Source organism: Stegodyphus dumicola, chromosome X1 (genome assembly GCF_044657685.1).
Source record: "Stegodyphus dumicola isolate Sdum_Otavi_A_Nest chromosome X1, ASM4465768v1".
In the NCBI taxonomy this organism is placed as follows: Eukaryota; Metazoa; Arthropoda; class Arachnida; order Araneae; family Eresidae; genus Stegodyphus; species Stegodyphus dumicola.
Window position 1 is genome coordinate 73,368,570 of NC_140780.1, and position 22,743 is coordinate 73,391,312.

The 22,743-nt window shown below is 32.6% G+C and overlaps 1 protein-coding gene across 2 annotated transcripts in view; it reads left to right on the forward strand.

The window, feature by feature from the left end:
- Positions 1-290: 290 nt before the first annotated feature.
- Positions 291-22,743, forward strand: part of LOC118183190 (uncharacterized) — an 841,429-nt gene continuing 818,976 nt past the window's right edge. The window contains exon 1 of one of the 2 annotated variants that reach the window (XM_085808383.1): positions 291-420. The gene's annotated coding sequence lies outside the window, so the exon portion shown is untranslated. The remainder of the gene's footprint in view (positions 421-22,743) is intronic. The other variant, XM_085808384.1, reaches the window with a different exon arrangement.

The following is a 22,743-nucleotide window of genomic DNA, read 5'->3' on the forward strand; positions in this document are numbered from 1 at the left end:
CCAGGTTCAAATAACGAGACAATTATCAAACGAAAGAAAACAGCGCAACCCAAAAAGAAAAAGATCGCCAAGTATGGAACCCATAAAGAAGTATCCTCTTCTAATAAAAAAAAAAAAAAAAGAAAAAAAAAAAAAAAGAAATCGCAAGACACGGAGAGAAACGAAAAAAAAAAAAAAAGACAATCCGCAGCGCGCACAAAGATAGATGGCCAAATCTGAAAACCCCGCTTCATCCGAATTGAAGAAGTAGAGCTATTGAGAGTATCGCCATCTACAGGAGCCTTTTTAAACTACGCTGATCTTCCCGAGGGCTGTAGCATACACATAAAAACAGTCAAGATGGCGGTTGGTTGGCTTGGGTACTTTTCTCGAACATAAACAAGAAGATTGAAGATTGCTCATCAACTGTTGGCCTTGAAGGTAAAAATTTCCCTACTTTTGCGTATAGAGGGTAGTTTTCTGAAACTACAGGCATTTGCGCTTCTTTCGCGCCTTTTTGCTTCTATTGATTTGTGGTATTTTTTTCGGTCAATTTTCCGAAAAAAAATCGTCTAGTGATCCCAGTCGCCAGATCGTGTGGCTTAGAGCAGTCACTGCAACCGAAGATCGCGCTCACTTTCCACAGTGTTTGTACTTTTATTTTTCACTGTATCTCGCAGTGATAAAAAACGATTAATTTGTTTTTTTTTCCCCTTCTCCGTATTTGTCGTTGGCCGGTTTTATGACAGAAGTGTGTTATGAGTTTGTCGCGTGGTTTTACAATTACACGTGAGTGGATTTGGCGACGGCGGGTATTCTTTTTGATTTTAAGCGTGCTTCAGATTCCGGCGCATGGCAAGTCCCGCGCTTGCTTTTGCCCATCTTGAATCTGCGTCGATCTGCGGAACAAAACCAATTATGGTGTTTGCACTGTTTTAGAAGTTTATTTTATATCGATAAATTTCGGCGCGCGTCTTTTAGTGGTACGTTCTTGATTTGTTGGTTTTCGGGTTATTATTTCGCGCCAGATTTCATTTACTTATTGTCGGGCTTTAGCATTTGTCGAATTCTTTGAAATCTTTAAAAATCTTAGGCGCAAAATTTGATTGATTTATTCTTTTAACTATTTAAAAATAAAAATATAATATGAATTGTATATTTTGCCACTATTACTTAAATTTTTACGGAATTTATATGCTGCTTATAAATTTTAGATATTAATATTTTCATCTGCCGTTTCCTTTTAAAATTACATTCACGTGTTATTAATATTTTATTTTTTCAAACTGCCTTAAATTTCTTTGGCTGCATGGAAAAACAGCTCTAAAAATTATTTCAAGATACAGTAATAACTTCTTTTTCCTTTCCCATTAAAAAAATGAGCATTGTTAGCACTTTTTTTTTTCTTTTTCATTGGTAAATGTTTTATTTACTGTAAACATTACAGCGCATAAGAAGTGAATTCGTCCGTAAGTTTCTTCTAAAATTGTACTTTCGTTTTCTTTTTAACTTATATTTGTATAGATAAATATAATTTAATCTCCCCTCCGCAGAATGTTTTGGGGTATATCATTTTATTTACTGTTCAGACGAATGATATATATATATGTTTATCGCTTGTCATTGTCCATAAAATTGTGTACTTTTATGATGCCTTATTTTAATTATGTTAAATTCATGTTTGCACATAAATGAATAAATTTATAGCAATGCATAAAAGCTCGTCGTCGTGTAGCTTGCTAAATCAAATATGAGTAACCACCCCCTTCAATTTAAAAATAAATAATTTGTTTTAGAGTTAGGCGCATTAGAAGATTATGCATTAGAGTTAGGTGCATTAAATGTCTAGAATTTTTTTAACGCCATAGCAACTCAATCAAACGTAACTTTGGAGGTTTCTTGTTTCAGATCTAAATGCCGTCAAAATTTTATCAAATCCTTCAACATTTGACCGTGTAACTAGTTTATAAGCGCAGAAGATTATTTTGAGGGTTGTGGGCAAGATAAGATTCTTCACTTGTTCTTTTGTAAATGATTCATTGTTTACGGATTCCGGTTTTTCTTTATTAGATATATTATAAAGCAATTTATTATTTTTATAACCGAGTGGTTAAATATTTGTTAACTACTTTTTTCACAAAAAAGATTTATTCTTTTTAAATTATTAAAAAAAACTGCGGTTACAAATTTGCAATTATAGAAAGGAGCGCTTTTTGCTTCGCATGCAGGTTTTGGCTATACGACCGTTACAGGGCGGGAACAGTCGCCATTCATCATCATGATTTTTTTCAGCTTCGGAGACTAAAGCACCATCAACCACTAATGCAGTCTCCACCTTTTTTTTTTTTTTTTTTTTTTTGCCTCATGCACTTCTTTTACCACTGCTAGACGTTCAACTTCCTCCATCTTTTCAAAACTTGAAAAACACATATACGTTTATTTAAATTTAGATTATTTTTTAATGTTTAGTAAGTTGAACAAGAAAAAGTACAGAAAGTGTATTTTTTTTTTATATTCTTAAATTAATACTAAATACTTAAAAGAGGTTAAAAAGCTGACTACATTGCCTAAGCTACCGGTTGAGAACCGCTGCCCTGTCGTCTATAACCTCACCGTACGCCATGAAGTTCCGTTTCTATGACAAGAAGTCAAATCCATTCGCTCTTTCCTAATATTCAGTAAGCCAGATTTCATAATTCTGAAATATCATCAAATTATTAAAAACAAATCATTTTAATTTTTCCTTTTTTCTTTATCGGGATATATTTCTTAATTCTGATATTTATGTGGAGCTTCAAAAATAATTATAGTAGGCTCTTTTCATTACAAAAAGCATGTGTATTAAACAGTACAAGGGTATGTTTAATTATTAACCATATATTCTTCATACTTTTCAATGGGTCAATGTTCTAGTGTGATTTCGGCCATTAACGTAATCGGCTGAGGTTTTCAAAGGATCATTTCCTTCTGGTAGTGGACACATTGTTTGCAAACTGATCCAGCGCTTAGCTCATTAGCTGCCCTGCTTCGCTGCAGATGATCGTTACCTTAATGACCACTCTTGTCATCCACTGGCTCTGTGCCCACCTCCAGTAAAAGCGCATCAAAACTTATAGATAATTTCTGAGGTGGGTTTGGAAAGGGAGATTTTTTTATTAACCGTGCTTCTGTTGAAACTGGACTGTCATGATTTATGTTCAATCAATGATACGCGGATTCATTTCTAAATTACCCACATCGCATATTATTTTGAGCAGTATAGTTGTGCAAAACTGTCAATGTTAAAATTTGGCGGTTGGTAAAATATATTAAATTTTGCCCAAAAAAAGCTAAGAGCTGAGCTATTTATAAAGTTAGCTGTTTCTTATTCGTAATGCATGTATCAGGTATTCAGTTTGTACAATTTGATAAATGCTGAAATATCGTTGAATTCGGTTACAAAAAGGCTGTGTATTCTGTTTTTTTCATAAAATATTTGCAGTTTTCCTACTCTTTTACCGAAGTCCTATAAATGACTAATGCATAGATAATAAAAAGGTAGTACATAATGAATTTTTCATAGATTTGTCAAACTACACAGAGAAAACATTTTATTATTTCTTCATAATTCTCATGGGAATTATCTATTTAAACTTACTTTGAGCTAAATCTGCTAATGCTATGTGTATGAAAGTTAAGTTTTTGTCACCGTATGTAAAATTTGTCTTACATTTTCCTGATTTAGGCTACAACAGTAAATTTTCCCTCTGTCTAATTTAAGTGAACCCGATTGTATTATAGCTTTGCCGCTGTTATTATTATTTATTAGCACTAGTAATGAGTACTTAAATTTGTTTCGATACAGTTTATTTAAACCTACCGTCGAATGGGTCACAACTAGGCAAAGAAGTTGAAAATCTAAATCCCCTCCTTTCAGTCTGAATAAATATAAATTCAAACTAACCGAATATCATAGTTGCAGTAAGAAGCTTAATTAATCAAAGCAAGAACTCCAGCCTGTTGTTTTATCTGTTTAATCCTCCCTTTCTCGAGTAATTCCTAGTGTATCTCACATTGTCACACTAACTAGATTCGAACAATTTAGAGCCATTTTCTTTCCCGAAGCTTCCTTACATCATGCATGAGAGTACAATGTTATTCAGATACAGTTTACGCGTACGGTGATGCCGAAATAATAGTCCGATTCAATTTCATTTCTTTTCCGTTTGCTCCAAAGCTTTTCTTTCTCTGATCGTAGAGCGTTGATACAGAAAGGAAAGGATATATTTAAATGGCAACAATAAAAACAGTCAAAAGTATTAATTCAAGTACTTAATTACTGAATACGCACTATCTAATGTATCCTGTTGAGCCTTTGTGTGTATAAAAAAGAAATAATAAATAAATATATATATGCATACTATCCGCATTAAGTGAAATTTGTTCTCATCAGGAAAAAATAAAGTTCGTGCGAATGTGCAGCCAAATTTTGATAAATCATAAAAATCTGTAAAAAATTTTGAGTTAACTTTTGTGTTCTAAACTTCTTTACTAAAATTTTCAACTGGATGGATTGAATCGCCTAGTCATAGTCTGATACTGCATTTTTTTTTTTTTTTTTCTTTTTCTTTAGAGACTTGTTAACCAACTAAGCAACCAGAAGCAAATAATACTCATAACCTTAGAAATTTGGTGCCCATATTTTTTTTTTTCACATGAAACAGGCAAAACATTGCGAAAGAAAATTAAGAAATGATAGTAAACAAACAATTTTGAATTGACTTATGGGGCAACATTATATTACCTGCATTTGCAAAATGTCGAACTGATTTTTTATATGCCTGATTGTTATGGATATTATAGTTCTTAACTAATTCTTCTCGCCGCACACTTTACTGGTTCTTTACTAATTCTTAATTTTGCGTATTAAAAGTTAAAGAAAGGGGGAAAATGAATGAATTATTAAAATGAAGTAAGCATGTAGCTATTCATTTGATAGTTTGAATCACTGATGTGATTACAGTTTTGAAAAAACACTTCATCTCACGAAGTGTAGTCATGGGATGCAGGTTTCCAGCCTGACTCAAGGGGCAACAATGATTACGGACTTCATAGATTATTTAGCCAACTTACGGTAGCAATGGTTACAGACTTCGTGTTGTTTTCAGCTGATTTATAAAACAGAAAATATTATAAACTTTATGTTCTAATCCAGGTGAGTCATGATGACAATGATTACGTTTGCTACATTCTGATGCATTTGACTTTATTTCTTAGAGCCGTGTGGAGAAACAAGCTGTTTATAAATATGTTATGAAATAGGTTTGTCTATTTGGGAAGTATTCATTTGAGGTTTATAAAGTAAGGTGTTCGAAGCAAAAGCCTCTTTATAGTGCGGGCCGTTTAAGAATCAACATTTTGTCTCGTAGGACATACCAGCTGTCGTGTTTAATCATTCGTAGGCTATGGTATTTGTGAGATAGCAACCTACATGAAAAGGAGAAAAGAGGGCGAACGAGAATAATGTCATTTTTCTCCTTGTCGTGAGTGTGAGGAAAAAAAGGATATTTCTCAGAGCATTTTAGAGGCAGTGAAGCCTCTCCTGCTCCGCAACAAAAGTGGTAGGAAGGGGAAAAAAATTTTAACCATACGGTTTGGATCAATCATGCTAGTGCGGTAAACTTTAATTCCAGGTTTTCTTCCTTTTGAAGAAGCCACCCAGATCGGCTTCTGGGGCGGTGTAATGTACTATTTGGATCGTATTTTCCTAAGTGCATTATTTTTATTGTGGTATGGGTATTGTTTTTCCTCCTTAAACCGGCTTTTTTTGAAGGGGTTACTTTTTAATTTAGATTATCGGGAAATAACCCAAAACATCCGGCATTACGTCTGAAGTGATGCGAAAACCGACAAGTCGTCATGGTAACAGCGTTCAAAAATGGCTCCCAGTGACAACATTCCATCGGTTCAGCGTTGAGACTTCAAGGGAAAGCGAAAATTTCGACACGCCGGGGAGGAAAATTTATGACTTGCGGTCGGCTTGCGATAATGGATGAAATGGTCAGTTCATCATTAGACTCGACTCCGGACGGTTGGGGGGTCGCTTTAATGCCACCCTCCAGCCCTCTCGCATCTCATGTTACGCTTGTAGGAGGACTTTTAAGAGGGTGTTAAATAGGTGCGTGATTTGTTTGTCGACCTGTTTTGCATGATTTGAGAGCCCTACTAATAGCGCGGCGAGTGCGGAGCCGAACGGTTTAAGATGCGCAACGACGCTCAACGCAGAACTCGGTAACAAAATGGATATATGTGGCAAGTGCGGTGTAATTCCCTATGTTTAGTGTATGTGCGGGCCTCTGGTAATTGAATAAACCCTTCCCGTTCGATTTATCTCGCGAGACAGATCAGGTGTGGAAAACGCAGCCATTTTAGCCTTTTACGCGGCAGTACAGCGCTCGGCTAGGCTGCGCCGCCTGATTTCTAAAAGTAAATTAAAATATATTTCAGGAAATTTAATGGGCAAAAAATGTATGGAAATAATTTTTAATGCAAATGGCTGAAAATAATCCTAAAATTTTGAGATTTAATGTCATTATTTTTGCACTAGGTTTCTAAATATACGTTGCCCATTCAGAGACGTAATAAAAAAAAAGTTTTTTGCGAGTCGGGAAGGGTAAATGTGCCTCTCATAATAATAAGTACTTAGTTATCGAAATTTTGGGGGAAAATTCTTCTTTAAAAACTTTTGTGTCATTGAACAAGAAAATATTATTGGCAGGCGACAAATATTCTTATGCCTACCTTCTTATTACTGTAAAAGTAATTCAGTTTTGAAACTATTAATCTCATACTTTTTTTAATTTTATTTAAATTTTATTTTATGTTGAGCACTTTGTATAGCCATTAAGTGATATGAAAGTTATATTAGATCGGATAAAGCATATTTAAATTTGCGTAAAATACACTTCTGCTTTTTAATTTATTCTCTACATGCCATAGCCAGTTTAAGGTGTATATTAGCGTCGCCTCTACGTGTTGTTTAGCCAATGTTTAGGAATGTGTCCTATGCTAATAAACAAATGTTAGCTAGTGCAAAAGCACTAATAAACGAAGTCAAACTTGTTAATCATATTTATTTCAAATTATCTTTGTTAAATGTTTTGCATCCAGAATGATACTGAGATCCTATTTAAGAATACATCCATAAGGACTCCAGAAATATCATTTTTATCATATTTACAGTAAAATATTCTGATGATGGTAATATAATGAAATTTCAAATATTAAGAAGCGGCAGTGCGCTATTCTTTATCGAGGGTGGATAGAACGGGGAAAAAAAAAAAAAAAAAAAAAAAAAAAAATCAGATGCGCGATAATTTTTTAGTATGCAGTTATTGTTATGCTTCGCGCTGTAAGTCAGTTTTGGAAAATTTATTTCTTATTAATTGATACCTACAATAAAGTATTGGAAATCGTATTTTAAAATTTTGCGTCTGCGCAATTTCACAATGATTCCAAATCTATTTTTTTTCCTTGCTGTGGAAAAATGGCTTTACAGAAATATTGTATTTTAAGTTGTAATACGCTCTTACACTTTTCCATTTCATTGTTTCTACGAGATTAATGACTATTCTTACACTATTTTGTCTTCAGATTAAGATAGAAAGCTTTCTTCTAATGATGAAAAATTCTAAGCTGTGTGCATGAAAATATCTAAAGCCTCAAATCCTGTTTCGGATAGTTGATTTCTCATTCAATAATTATTTCTCTTTGTCGTAATTTTAGAGATAGAAAAGTTTCAGAAGTCAAGGTCTATCTTTAAAGATCACTTTGAAACCGAAGTCAAGGTGCACGCCTAAATGCCAGAGCCGAGGAACATCAACCTTGAGCTGATCTGATCACCAGTGCAACAGTTTGATAAGTTACACGGTCATTAGATTACGATATCGTTCGTGTGTAGTTTCTAAGAACCAGATATTTTCACTAATTAGTTTTTAGCCCAAAGGGGCAATTTGCCCAGAAGAGCTATGCATTTCGTTTTGGCATTTTGCGTTGATTCATTATAAACGGCGAATTACGTTTTAAATTGCTGCCGCCAAATATTAGAGCCCTGTTTTATTTTTAATGAAAAAACAACGGTACCTAGAGCCATCAAATTTTGAATAACGTACGTCTCCACCTTCGCCTTGGGCATCTCGAAGCCCAAATTTGGAATCTGGAATTTGTTTTATTATCTATTTCATATTTTGTAAAGCATTTAGGATTTTTTGATTAAGAAACTCAACGGTTTCAAAGCGAGAAATGGCAACACTGTACACTTATCTCCAGCACGCGAGACTGTGTATCGGAAATTCTAAAGATGTGCTCTTTTAAATATTTTGTGATATTGCTGTTGAATTGAATTTTATGGTTTAAGTGCGAAGAACATGATATTTAATAAACAAAGGTAACGCACAAAACGATAAAATCTGAAAGCTATCAGATTATTTTATTTTATTTATTTATTTCGTCCCCAAGCGAGTAATTCAGCTATTTCACAGTACAATAAAAATCTTTCGTAACCGACTGTTAGTTAACCGGTAATATCAAAATAACGGTATTTTTGAAGGTCTGAATTTAAATTTGACATTTATGCTATGAGATAAAAAATATACAATGGTTTAAAAATCTAGCAACACTGTCATGTGCAAAGCTATAACCCATGCTTAGATGACTCCACAATATGTTTTGCCGATAATTCCCACAATGTGCGAGTGTCTACGACTGTCAGAAACAATTCATATTGAAAGATACCATATTTACTTTCTAGCTTGCCTGGAAAGACGTAAAGAACATTACTTAAAGATACTGTTGGCGTAAATTGTAACTTGTGATCATGTTCTTAGACAATGAGATGAGTTCCAAAGATTAATTTTTATTTAATACATGTCCGGCACCTTGTCTGACATCTTAAATATAATTAAACTTTCGAAGAAGGTTATGGTAATGAAGAGGAGGTGCAGGCTTGGGTGAACATATACAATTCTGTTCCCGTCACACTTTCTCAAGATGACGATGAAATAATCGAACATGTACTGGGAAATGAGTAAGGTGATGAAGTTGAGAACGAAGACGACGCGCTAAGCAGAACGTTACATCGAAAGAAGCTTACGAAGAATTGCAGATTTTCAAAATAATTACCAAGCAATGTTCATCTGTATCAGCACTTTATGTTCGAAAGCTTCATTGTATACACAGTGAATTTTTAAAGCTCCATAAATATTGTAGGCAACCAGGCATTTGAAGTTATATATCATCACAGAAAGAAATTGACAGTTTTCATGGAATAGTATAGATGGCACTTTTAAAATGTTATTTAATGTTGTGTTTCTGAAACATAAAAAATCATATATATGTGTTTTAATTTTAAATAATTTGCATGATTATCGATATTACTTATTTAATTGTGGCGATGGATAACCAAACAAAAACCAATGGATTTTGCATCCTTCTGCAAATTCTTCAGATAACATCCAAAACATGAACGTATCAGTTCTAGAACTATATATTCATTTATCCAGAAAAATCTCTTACCCGGAATCGGCGAGGTGCCGGTTAAGAGAGATTCTACTATATTTTATTACTGACTGAATCAGACCGAAATTTAACAGTTAAGATATCGTATGTTGCTTAGGTGTATGAATATAAATATTACTATAATTTACTAAAAATTAAACATGCGTCCTTACTGATTTGTTTTTATAATAATAGTTCTTATAATTATAGGAGTTATACTTTTAATAACCATACTTTTAAGTATGTATAAAAAACGGAATTTTGCTTTTTATTAGAAAATCAGAAAGAAATGACGGATACTTTTCTCCTGAAAATAAGAAGTCTGAAAATAAGTTATAATTATAATGCACGGTGTCTTCAAGAAAAAGCCTGTATAGAGTTTAGGAGGGTCTGATTGCCCAATTAAATGCAATATAAATTCAAATACCGTATCACTGACTTTGGATACACAACCGAACTTTGAATCAACTTTAGCTTTTAATATCGAAAAAGGTCTGCCTAGTGACAAAAACAAAGTGAAAATAATAATGCTTTAGTATCTGTTACACAATGGAAAATAATAGCCAAGTAGCTTCAATTCTGATACATGCTTAGTTAACTGCTTGATAAAAACACCCAAACGAAGATTTAGGTGATTTGGCGTAACAGTTATCACTCTGGGTTAGCAATATGATTGGAGGGGGGGATGAGCAGTTACACGTGGATATCGAGAAGAAGCAACTGACAGATAACGAGATCTCTGCCTTTTGCTCTGGTTCATTAACCTAGACCATTTTATCTGAAGATTATCAAAAAATCAAGAGACAAGAGTGTTTATTTTTATCTCTTAGCCGTTAAAATGATACACTTTTGCTAAGATCTCATTGAAAGGTACTTCAAACAAAAACCATTTACTGTAAATCTGAAATAATTTTTGAATTTAAAAAAATTTTGGCAGACTGAGAATTAGATGGCACCTTAGGTCGAGGTTTCTGAAACTTTTTTTTTTTTTTTCATTTACGACAGCTTACGCTTCGTTTTCATGATCTGCTTATTTCAATAAGTACCTAATTTTATAATTTTCGATGATAACAAAGTATCTTTTATAAGATATACGGAATTTATTAAAAAATGGAGAATTGCCTTTAAAGAATAAATTACATGCGCGTAACCAAAAACTAAATGAGCGGTGATTTAAAAAAACCTAGCTGATGCCTTGAGACGCCTCCCAATATACACAAGCCGCAACCCGTAGTTTGAGAACCCCTATCTTAGGTGGATGGTAAGTTTGTTTCCTTCCGCTTTCTTAAGTTTATTTCATTGGTTGGATTTTATACCAGATACTAGTTCGTTGCGAATTATATTTTAAGATTCTGTATGTTAAATAGGTATTTAATGTACTACAAGCTAGGGAATTTTATTTTTTCATTTATCGTGTTCCATTTCAACAACGGCTATATCCTTAAAAATATTCCCTTCGAAAATATACATATATATATATAAATATATGAAATGTTGTATGATCTTAAATTCACTTAGTGCGAAATCGAGTTATTCTACTACTTGCGCAATTGGCTGCAAAGTAAGTCAATAATAATTTATTTACTAAATAAATATTGATAATATTATCTCCTAAGATTAATTTTAGTAGAATGATCTTAAAAGAGTGAATCCATTGTTAGTAAGTTCAATTTCGAAAATTGTTTTAAAGTAACTTGAATGTAAATTGTTAAAAATGTTTAACGGGGACTTGAAATAAATCATGAATAACAAAATTTCAGTTGTAAAAAGAAATAAATTAAAAGCAAATAATTAAATTAAATGCAAGTAATCATTGCCAATGATCGGAAATTCGTTGACTTTTCAAGGGGAACAAACCAACTCCCGTTCAATGAACAATAATTAAGAAATAAATACGAAGGTGTTTCGTCCTTTACTCAAGTAATATGGCGATGCCAAACCGGCAATTCAAGCTAGGCCAAATATTTCCGTGAATAGAAGGGATCAAGAACCAGTGCAAAGCACCAAAGAACTCATTCCGATTTAGCTACCTTTCTTTGGGGAAAGGGGACAATATTAAGCATTTTTTTTTTTTTTTTTTTTTTTTGTTGTTTACTTAAGCACACAGATCATTTTTATTTTCAACTAAAGTCAGTATAAATGGTGTTTTTATTTTTACTGTAATAAAAATTAAACAAAAGTTTTTTTTTTTTTTTCATAAAATAAAACAAGTGACCTATTTCTATTAAACTAGAATTTAATTTTATTCCTGTAATATCTTAAAATAATAAAAATAATATTAACAACATGCTAAATTATATTAAAATTTTTCGGTTACGTTTTATAATAAAGTTATAATTTTAATGACAGTATTAAAGAAATTAAAACCCATACAACTACTTTGCCTAGAAGGATGACCTAGCGATTCAGATCATTAGGGCTACGGATAACTGGAGTTATACATTAATTTCAGCTGTAATATAAGCTTCAAAAACCAGTTTTCCGATGATAAAGTATGCAACTTCTCTTATAAATTGGTCGTTCAATTCAATAAGTTGGACTAATTCAATTGTCATCGTATCGAATTTCATCCTCATTCCGGCTGTATTATATATCTGTAACGAAGTAGTCCTACTATTCCTCTGTGGCTAAATTTGGTATTTAAAATCTCATAAACTGCATCGTCTCCTGAATAATTATTCATTCCTTTGATAGAGGAAAAGTACGATGTATCGGTCACAAAATAGAGGCAGTTTTCGAAATGGCCTCAGATCAAGCATATGAACAGGATCTACCATCTGAATGAAATGCAAACAGTTAGAGAAAAAGTAATATAAACAGTTTCCTTTCTCAAAACATATATATAATAAAAGAAACCAATTTGCACGATAATTGTACCATGTATTTATTAAAATATTTTACCTCATATTTAATTGTTAGAGATACTATGAAGAGGAAAAAAAACTATTGAATTAGATTGACAAATTGTTTCTTTTTGGACGAAAAATTCGAGAACCTAAAAAATACTATTTGAAAACGCATATGTTAAGTAATATATTCTCATAAATCTTTTTCTTTTTTTTTTTTTCTTTCTAATCTGTACGTAGAAAAGAGCAGTAAAATTTGAGCGTCCATGTAGGTTAAACATAAGAAGCTAATTCTTAACCAATATTGAATATTTGATTTTATGAGAGACATATTTGATATGTTTAAGAAGGCTGTGTGTACGAGTCAGAACTTTATGATTTCTGCAAAGCAGCAGAGAAGCTTTTCAAAGAGATTTTAAAGGAAACAGAATTTTCAAAATAATGAATCTGCTGACGTGCGCAGAGTATACAATAACCGTGATCTTATTTTTTATTTCACAGTATATTTGTATTAATATAATTTGCGTAATTTAATTGAACGTAACTATTGTTTCTTGTCCCTTTATTCCATGTATTTTGCTACATTAGTTCAAATGTGGAAGCTGAGTAAGTACTGGGCGTTGATGAGAATAGCAAGGGGAAAATGAAGAGTCATGAGTTATCATCCCTTCATCTGCAACATTTCCGTTACTATCTTTTTGTGCATCTATTGTCGGAAACGAGAAATTTTTGTATCTATAACTTTTATTTTGTTGGTGTCTTTTGTAATGAGAGGAAAAAGAAGGGAGAAACGAATAAAGGAGCACGAGTGCCTCTTGTTTGCTGCGCCTTATCATGTTATTTAAAATGTTCTGTGGTGAAGGAAATTATACTCCAGATGTGGGCGTTATATGTCTTGAAATGAAAACTAGCTGGCATTGATCTGTTTCTAGCTAGATTGCTATCTGTATATTTGGTCGCATTTTCCTTACATGGCTTATCACAAGTAATTAGCGACATTACTGTGGAATTATATATAATTAGATGCTTGAAACATGGACCCTATGCATCTGTTATTCGCATCCAGTTCGAAGGAAATGAATTGTACAGGCGAGTGTATATGTTGTACACGTGTTCTAGCTCCCGTTGACAAAAGAATGTAGTGCAAACATTCATGTTGCCTTCAAAAATAAAAACGGTACCTAATACAACAAAAAATTAAACGGCTATTAGTCTTCATTAGTCTAACTGTATTAAATCCAGTGTTTAAAACTGGGTCTAAATTATTCAAAGATAAGCAGCCAATCATTTTAATGAGAAGGAATAAATTTGATATGTGTGTGTGTGAATACGGCAAAGCCTCGAGGGCTATCTGTCTAAGAGGAGGGATGCCTTCGTGGAGGACTTTCTAAGGGAAACTGGCTCGTATACACGTTACACATGGGGAAAACCACGAAAACGCCCATGCAGCCAGCCCGTTCGCGGGAACTACCAGTGTTCAGCGACTTTACCGCTCGGCCGCTGGTGGGCGAATAAATTTGATAACCAAAATTCATATATCCTACCGTGAACTCAGATTTTTTAGCCTCTCGTTATTTTGTAAAATCATTTTGATACGAAAAGTGATGTTTTAGTTTTCATAATCAGAAGGAATTAAGTGAATTTTAAGTGTTTATGATCTCGGGCGATTCTTCAATCCCTTGCTTGCTAAGTAAAAGCACATTCGAGTCGTGAAGGTTTCTCTGATCAAAAGCTTCTTTAGTTTGATTGGCTTCTGTTTTTTTTATGAAAACAAGTACTCATTCCCGCTGCCTTCAATCAAAATCACTATTTTTTAAAGGGCATTTCCGCTCTCTTATTTTATGCCGAATTCTTGACAGCATACAATATGGACTCTATCGTTTGCCGGCCTAAACATGGGCAACTATAATTAATTCAATGTCCAGCACGCGATATTCAAACAAGTCATTCATCAATTACCGAGCGATTCGCTCAATAGTGGATGTAACGTATTTATAATGCAATAAATTCTTGTCAAATGTTTTGGCTCTTTCAAGTACCAGACATATTGTCTTTCGTAGCCTCAAGGGTTGCCGCATGCAATTGGTGAGGAATTTCACGCTCTGTGGCTATATAATACTCATCTTCGTGATAAAAGTGGCAGTTTAGAAGGGAAGGCAGACTGCATGAGCTATAATTCGAAATTTATTTCATTGAGAATCTGAAGCTTTTTTTTACACATCATCATGTAATCTGCACGCTCAAGTCAATGAGCTTATTCTGGTATGCCTACAAGCGAGGATCATAAAATTCCTCTAAATACAGAGATAAAACACCTGGCTTAAAGAACAAAGCGAAATTAATAAAGAAAAATAATATCAAAAATGTAAGCGTAATGATAAAACGTACAGCTTGTGTCACGCTAGTTGGAAAGGATGGTACCTAGCTGAAGGGGTTGATTTAAAATTACAGATCGCTTGAAATTAGTTTACTGTTAAATTTAATGATCACTTAAATCTGGTATCTCTGTACTAAAAAAGTGAAGATTATTTTAATATGAAATTTCATTTAGCTGTTACCAATCGGTAGTTACACGATAACTTGATGATGTTCGTTAACTTGACTTTCATTGGAAGGATATAGCGATTGTAAAATTTCGATCACAATTCGCAAGTGATTACGAGAATCAACCGTCGAAGTTTTAAAAACTCAGAACTAAGTTAATGAGATAAAACTCAAATTGGCCCTTATATTCGAGGTTCTTGATTTTTTTTTCTCGCCTTTCAAGAAACATTTTTGTGAACTTCATTTAACTCAAAAAACTTTCCATCGAAATTCTTCCGATTTTTTCCCGCTTCCCATTTTTTTTTTTTTTTTTTTTTTTGAATCGAACAATTGTTCTCTCTTTCAATACATTTCAATTTGTGCGAAGTCCCAATGATTTTTCTTTGCGGGAACACGACGTTATCTATATTTCAACGTTTACAACCGTGATATAATAAGTGAGTGGTCTTTGTCCTGACTGTCTAGCCTCCAATTACAAGCTTCGGACTTTTTTATATGTACGCGCGCGCGTGTGTGTCTATTAAAAGAAGCGTTTTTCCATGGAAAAACCGTCTCTCGGACATACCGCTTAATTAGCTAGACTTTTTTCACCCCCTCCAGCTTCATTCTTGGAAATAGGGGTGTTAATTAAACCCTTTGACTTTTATATTTGACCATTGGCGTCAATATTGCGGATCTCAAATCGTGATAGAAGATAATAGTTTATTTCCAGCCTTTGTAACTGTGCTCATTAATGTCAGAAGCGCTTACCTCTATTTATGTGGGACGTCGATGTTTATATACCTCTTTGCGACAAGTTGCAGAGGGGGAAGCGAAGCTGATTCGGTGTATGCCATTGTGCAATAGAACAGGCTTCACTACTTACGGATGAGACTTGAAAGACATAACTCATCCTACAGCTGCTGCCAAGGTAGCCTGCCTGCCTCAGGCACTTTTTGATCCTTTCCCATTTTTGATTGAATTCTAAAGCTGTCCTAGAAATACTTGCTTAAGTTATCTGCTGAAAAGATGTTTGTGGAAAAGTGTCACAGAGAAAAATACGTGGCAGACGAATTCTTTACAGAAATCAATGTTGTTCTGTACTTTGAAGTTTTATATGATAACAAAAGTTTGCGATGCATATTTTCTACGCCTTCAGTCGCAAAAGCGGATTTATTGGATTAAACTTAAATGAATTATCTTGGTGAAAGTTTTTCCTTTCTGCTTCTTTCCCCTTCCCCTCTCATTTATGCACGTGGGCAATGCTTAGAAAGTGGCAGTTTTTTTTTTTTTTTTTTTTCCTATCTCTATTTTTTATTTGAATTTGAGTCATTTATTCTAAATTTCATATGTTTCTTCTTGCCAATGAATTTTTAGATTCAATCTGTTTTAAGCACTTAGAATTGTTTTTAAAAAAATGATTATTGGATAGGAAGACAAGACTTATAATTTTTACGTTTCGAACTAGCTAGGCTGCAAGTTAATGGCAAAATGTTGTCAACGATAACAAAAAGGTTCAAGAAACTGCTTTCTGCAAAGAATTTTTAGATTCATTTTATTTTAAGAACTTAGAATAAAATATATATATATATATATATATATATTATCAAGTAGGTGGGAAGACAAGAGGTATAATTTTTTACGTTTCGAACTAGGTGGTCTGCAAGTTAGTGACAAAATGTTGTCAACACTTACAAAAAGGTTTAAGAAACTACTTTTTGCAAATAATTTTGATGCTAGGCTGCAAATGCTAGGCTGCAAGTTAATGGCAAAATGTTGTCAACGATAACAAAAAGGTTCAAGAAACTGCTTTCTGCAAAGAATTTTTAGATTCATTTTATTTTAAGAACTTAGAATAAAATATATATATATATATATATATATATATATATATATATATTATCAAGTAGGTGGGAAGACAAGAGGTATAATTTTTTACGTTTCGAACTAGGTGGTCTGCAAGTTAGTGACAAAATGTTGTCAACGCTTACAAAAAGGTTTAAGAAACTACTTTTTGCAAATAATTTTTAGATTCATTTTCTTTTAAGAACTTAGAATAAAATATATGTACGTGTATTGTCAAATAGGTGAGACGACAAGATGTATAATTTTTACGTTTCGAAACAGTTGGGCTGCAAGTTTATGGCAAAGTATTATCAACGGTTGCTATAAAAACTTTTCAGAAACTACTTTCTTTGAAAATAGAAGAAGGGGAGATGTCAAACCAGAAATTTGAAACTTGCAAAAAAAAAAAAAAAAAAAAAAAAAAAAATCTAAAGCAGAATTTTAAATTAAGGCATATTTTGATGGTATTTACATTATGGGTAGACTTCCGTACCTATATTTTGTATGAAAGGTCGAGATTTAATTAATTTTTAAAACATTTACGACTATTTTATAGGTGTAAAAGGGCATAAACTTACATTATAATACAGTTTCATTATAATTAATTTCATTAAGATATTATGTTTTAATAATTCCACTTTCAGAATTGATGAAGAAGATATTTTGCTGTTTTCAATTGAAAATTCTACTGCTATTAATGTAATTAATATATATTTGAAATATTTACGACTATTTTTATAGGTGAAAAAGGCATAAACTTACTTTATAATATAGTTTCATTATAATTAGTTTCATTAACATGTTATTGCTAGTAATTCCACTTTCAGAATTGAAGAAGATATTTTGTTATTTTCAATTGAAAATTTTACTGCTATTAATGTAATTAATATTTAAAAGGTTTAATGCTGAAATCTAAATTTTGTTAAGATATTTAGCATAAATATTTGGATTTATTGATATAACTCTGTGCAAGCACACACACCGCATCGAATAAAATTCGAGTTTCTGTTTCAGACTTTTTATCAGCAAATATAAATGCTGTGGTATTGCAATTTAGATAATTTTTCTAATATTTTTAACATATTAAAAGCCAGCGATATGGAAAATTTCGAAAACTTTTAAGTTTAAACTAATAATGAAAAAGTTAATCCGCTCTTAATTGCCAAAATATGTTATGGAATCGATTTACATCGCTTTTCATTTCATGCTCTTTCACATTTGCTTCCTAACTTATAGCAATCTCTTTAGTTTGAAGAACTATATGCTTTTTGAAATATCAGAGACTGCAGCTTTATAAGCACACTGCTTTCCATTTTATAACACTATTTCATTCATAATTGGACCATATAAGCAGTGTGCCTTTGTTGGAAAATACTATGAAAATGTTTGAGTTCGAACATTTCTCTTAGCAGACCTTGATGCCTTTAAGAATGCTTTGAATACTGGACATTAACTCCACAGGTTTCTATCGCAGGAAAGACATCATGTCTATTTCAGTGATTACTTGATGTTGTCCTTGGTTGTTTATCATGATTCAAAGATTGCTGCCGCCAAAGTGGTTAATGATATTTCTACACTTAAACATTAGAGTCATATCTATCTGTCCCTTGCTCATCAGTCAATCTTCGAAGATATCATTCAACTCTGTATAATTTAGTGGGCAGTTTTAGTTAGAATTCGACTCTATAATACTCCGCGGCCAAGCTCCGCGATATCTAATTGCATCTAATCAGTTGAAATCTGATCTCTGTCTTGCGTGACTCCAGTGCAAGGATGGATTTTCCCTCATTCTGTGGTTGCTTAAAAAGTGCACTTCTACTCTCCATTCAGTTTTGTTGTTTGGGAAGCGAAGTGCGATTGTTCTTATGCCGTGTGCTTTCTTCAATTCCCTGGACTTTTATTCGTGTAAACAGGGGTTATGTTATGCAATTGCTGGCTGTGACGTGATTCGGGCAGGTTTCTTCTGGCTACGTAATTAGGTGATTTAAATGCAAGCAGTAATTACCTGATCTTAAGATTCCATTAACTAACTACTGTAAATTCCTTACTCTGAAGAACTGGTACTCGAAGAGCGGTTGTGATTGCTGCTAAGCACGAATCTGGTTATTGTCGTATGATGTATAGATTAGACATTTATAGTTATTCCGATGAAGAATTTTAATCGATATGATGTTTATGTGATTTTGTTGCCTTAGCTGTAGGATGATTCTGATGATAAACGTACAGGAGAAAATTTCCTCTTATGCAGTATTTTGCATTTATTAGAAAGTTCTGGGCGTGACACAAGGAACATTTTGTGTCAGTAAAAATATGTGGCAAAGATTATAAAATTATTTGATATTAGAAATCAGATGCGTATAATGTAACATTAAAATCTAGTATAAACACCAAACAAATTTTTTCGTAAAAAAGGGTCTCATTCTTTTTTTTTTTTTCTTTTTCTATGCAAGAACACAGCGCCAAAAATAAACAAAATTTGAGATACTCAACAAAAATTAAAACGAGGTCCTGTACTGGTATTGCGTTCTGTACGAGGTCCTTTGCGTATTTTTTAAATTTAGAATTTTTAGAAAATCATTATGCCAAGCATAAAGAAAAATTAATAAGACTGCTCCAAATTGATATTATTAGAAAATTATTTTAGTGCACTTCCATTCAACGATTTGGAATTTCATAGAAAAAAATTATTACAACAATGAGTAATTTTTATGATTCGCTTTAAAAATGGGAGTTGGAAAAATAATACCACCATCCAAACATGTGTAAGTAAATGCTGCATGTTTGCTGGTCAATTAGTTTTGGCGCGGATTATCTGTCTGAGAGGAGGGAAGAGTTCGTGAAGGATTTTGTTATGGAAACGGGATTATCGTCACTCTACACGTAGAGAAAACCTAGAAAACGTTCATGAGGTCAGTCTGTTTGCCTTGTTCCGAAACCCAGACCGAACTGCCAATGTTTAGCTGTCTTCTTCTTTAGGCCACTGGTGGGCGTAATTATTGCATGTAATTTTATTATTTGGTTAATTAATTATTGCAGTTATCAATTAACGTTAATTAACAGTAATTAGAATAAATCCAGTAATACCGGAATGCCTAAAATTTGTGTTTGGTGTGTGTGCTTGTGTGCGTAAAAATGTTATTATTATAAACACAACAGAATCAAAATGGTGTTTTTTGATTATTGTGTGGGTTTGAAAGCTGTTAAGTCATATTTAAAAATATAGGCAAGAATATTTTTATAGGAAAGTTATTAAATTAATTAATGTTGTTCCTAATTTTAACGAACTTACTGTAATTAATGTAATAAAGTATTAATTCTTTATTATTTGCGTTCGTTGCACAACGCAAATAGATACAACTAAGAAGAGATAGAAAACTTTGGCTGAAATCGTTCAGTTGATAAATGTAGATTTAATGGATTTATTCACTTACAAAACTGTGTTATTGGTTCTTATATGCTTAAAAACAAACCCCTGTTAATCAGTTTTTCGCGACTAAATTGTTTAACAAGAATTATGATGCAGAAATATAAAGTTTCCCGGCTAAGCAGTGGGTCGATTTTGATCACAAACATATGTATATAAAGTGCCAAGACATTACTTTGTATCATCTCTAAGCAAGGTGAAAAATAATAACCACGTGTAAAGTCACTTTATCGTAGAAACATAGTCTCTCAAAAATAACTGTCAATCTTATCATGAGATTCCAGGAATCGTTCAGTTTATCAGAAAACTGTAGAAAGAATTAAAAAAAAAAGAATTTTCGAGAAGAGAGTCTAAAGTGCATTATCCTAACACAAGTGGAACCGATTGGATATAATTCAAAAATAGTTTTTGTCGCTCTCATTTACTTTGTATTAATTTGCTTTCATAAAATATTTCACTTTGTCTATATTAAGAGACGTTTTATAATCTTTTTTTAAAATGAGCATTCCCATTTAATTTGAAAAAATTGCATTTTCGATATATGAACTATCATAAAAAACAGGCAAACGAAGGAAGGAAGAGGGAATATAAAAAGAATGATAAAGGTTTCCTGCAATCATGAAATTTCTAAATACTTAGGAAACTAAAATTAGAAGCTGTTTTATTGTAATACGGATTCTGAGCAAAGCATGGAAGACAAACTCTTTGTTTTGAAGCAAGAAAGTTGTGAAAACTAGTCCGCCCACATTTGAGCTAAAAGCCTGTAAAATGCATGACGTGGGCTCAATGAGCATTAGTCTGAAACCTGATCTTTGGTTAACTTTTGCTCATTTTATGCCACTCAGCCATTATTATTGTCTCTTCCTCTGATTTTACAATTATCAAGTCTGTTAAGTGTCACTGTAATTTCAGTATCAAAATCCTTAGTAATATTATATGGAATTTAGAGACTAATAAATTCAGTTCCATTATCTTTTTGACTTGTGGTTTCAAACTGAAATCACATGTGGACCGAATGCATAATTTAAAAGCAGCTGGCAGGCCGCATTCTTTTTAATAAAATGGAAAATTTTTAAGTAAATAAAAAATGTAAACTAAATTTAAAAATTCACTTACTAAATATTTATCAAAGAATACATAAAAATGATAATAATGCAAAGGATATTATAGCAAATTTATATTTAGATTTTTCTGATATCTAAAGCTAATCTGCAAAAAACTTTTGATGGCTACCCTTTGTAATTCAAGTGTATTATCCGAGGAAAGTATCCTAAAACTTGAGAATAAATAATCATAACCTGTTCTCTTTATCTTATTTATTAAACTTTTCTTCGACACATGCAGAAAAAAAAAACAGGTTTGTATGTAAATAATTATAAATTTTATTCTTTCTCCCTACAGTTTGAGACTTGATGGGGTTTCGATTCAGGTATAAAGTTTGTAGCCTTGTAGAAAAATTGCTTTAAACTTTCTTCATCATGGATTGTTAATGCCCATTGGTCAATCGAGTTCCTTTCTAAAGACTTGTTAACTTTCAGTTGCGGAAAGCTCTATTCATATATAAAGATACCCCGAAAAAACTAATATTCTTATTGCAAAATTCCTAATTGAGGTTATTTATCTTTTGACAAATGCAAATAAAAGCTAATTAAATTTATAACGGTATAGATAAATTAGTTGTAGTTTTTTTCTAATGCGTTAGTCAAGTTCATTTTTATAGGTAATGATCATAATATAAAATCGGACTCTAAGTGATTCAAATCTTTTAAATCTTTCTTCAAGTTCTTGTTGTAATAATGATATATTTCTTGCATATTCTTCAGATTTTTCATTTGAAATAATAGATCAAGTTTGAAAATGTAGCAAATGTACGTAAAATTTTTATTCTAGTTGTGTTTCCCATAATTGCAGTTTAACTTTAGAAGCTTTAATGCAGGCATATGTTTCAGTGATAAGTTTATCGTTTCCTGCAGCTCTTTATTGAGAATGGCCGTTTATGTCAACACGAAATGTTAAATCTGTTATCCAGGCAGCATGACATAGCTCATCGGTGGTTTAACTTTTTGTATCATGGTAATTTTGGTTTATTAAATCCAAAAACCGCTTTGATACAGCTTCTCGACTTAACCACCGCAACGTGTTTGTAATAAACCATTTCTCTGTACACACTTTTAATATCTTAAACAATGCAACAAACTCCGGACGATTCAGAGCTCGTCAATGGTTAAAGTTTACTGCTTTAACTGCTGCTTTCCTAACATTATCCATTTACAAATGTCTGGCTGAAAGTTCTTCAAAATGAGTAGCGCAAATATACTAAAATTTTCTTGTTTCCCTGTATTTCTGAATTTTACAGCTACTTCAGTTTTTTACAAACCATAGCAAATGCGCAATCACTTGCAAACCCAACCATTTTTTCCATTATTTAATTAATGTATTTATTACAGTTTTTATTTCAGAAAAAGTATCCTTTTCACCAGTTTTTCCGTTTACAGTAATTATTTCTAATAATTCCTCAGTTACTTCAAATTCGTCAATAGTATCTCATACGAAATCAGCCAAGTTGTCCTATATCTGTGATGTTAGTACTCT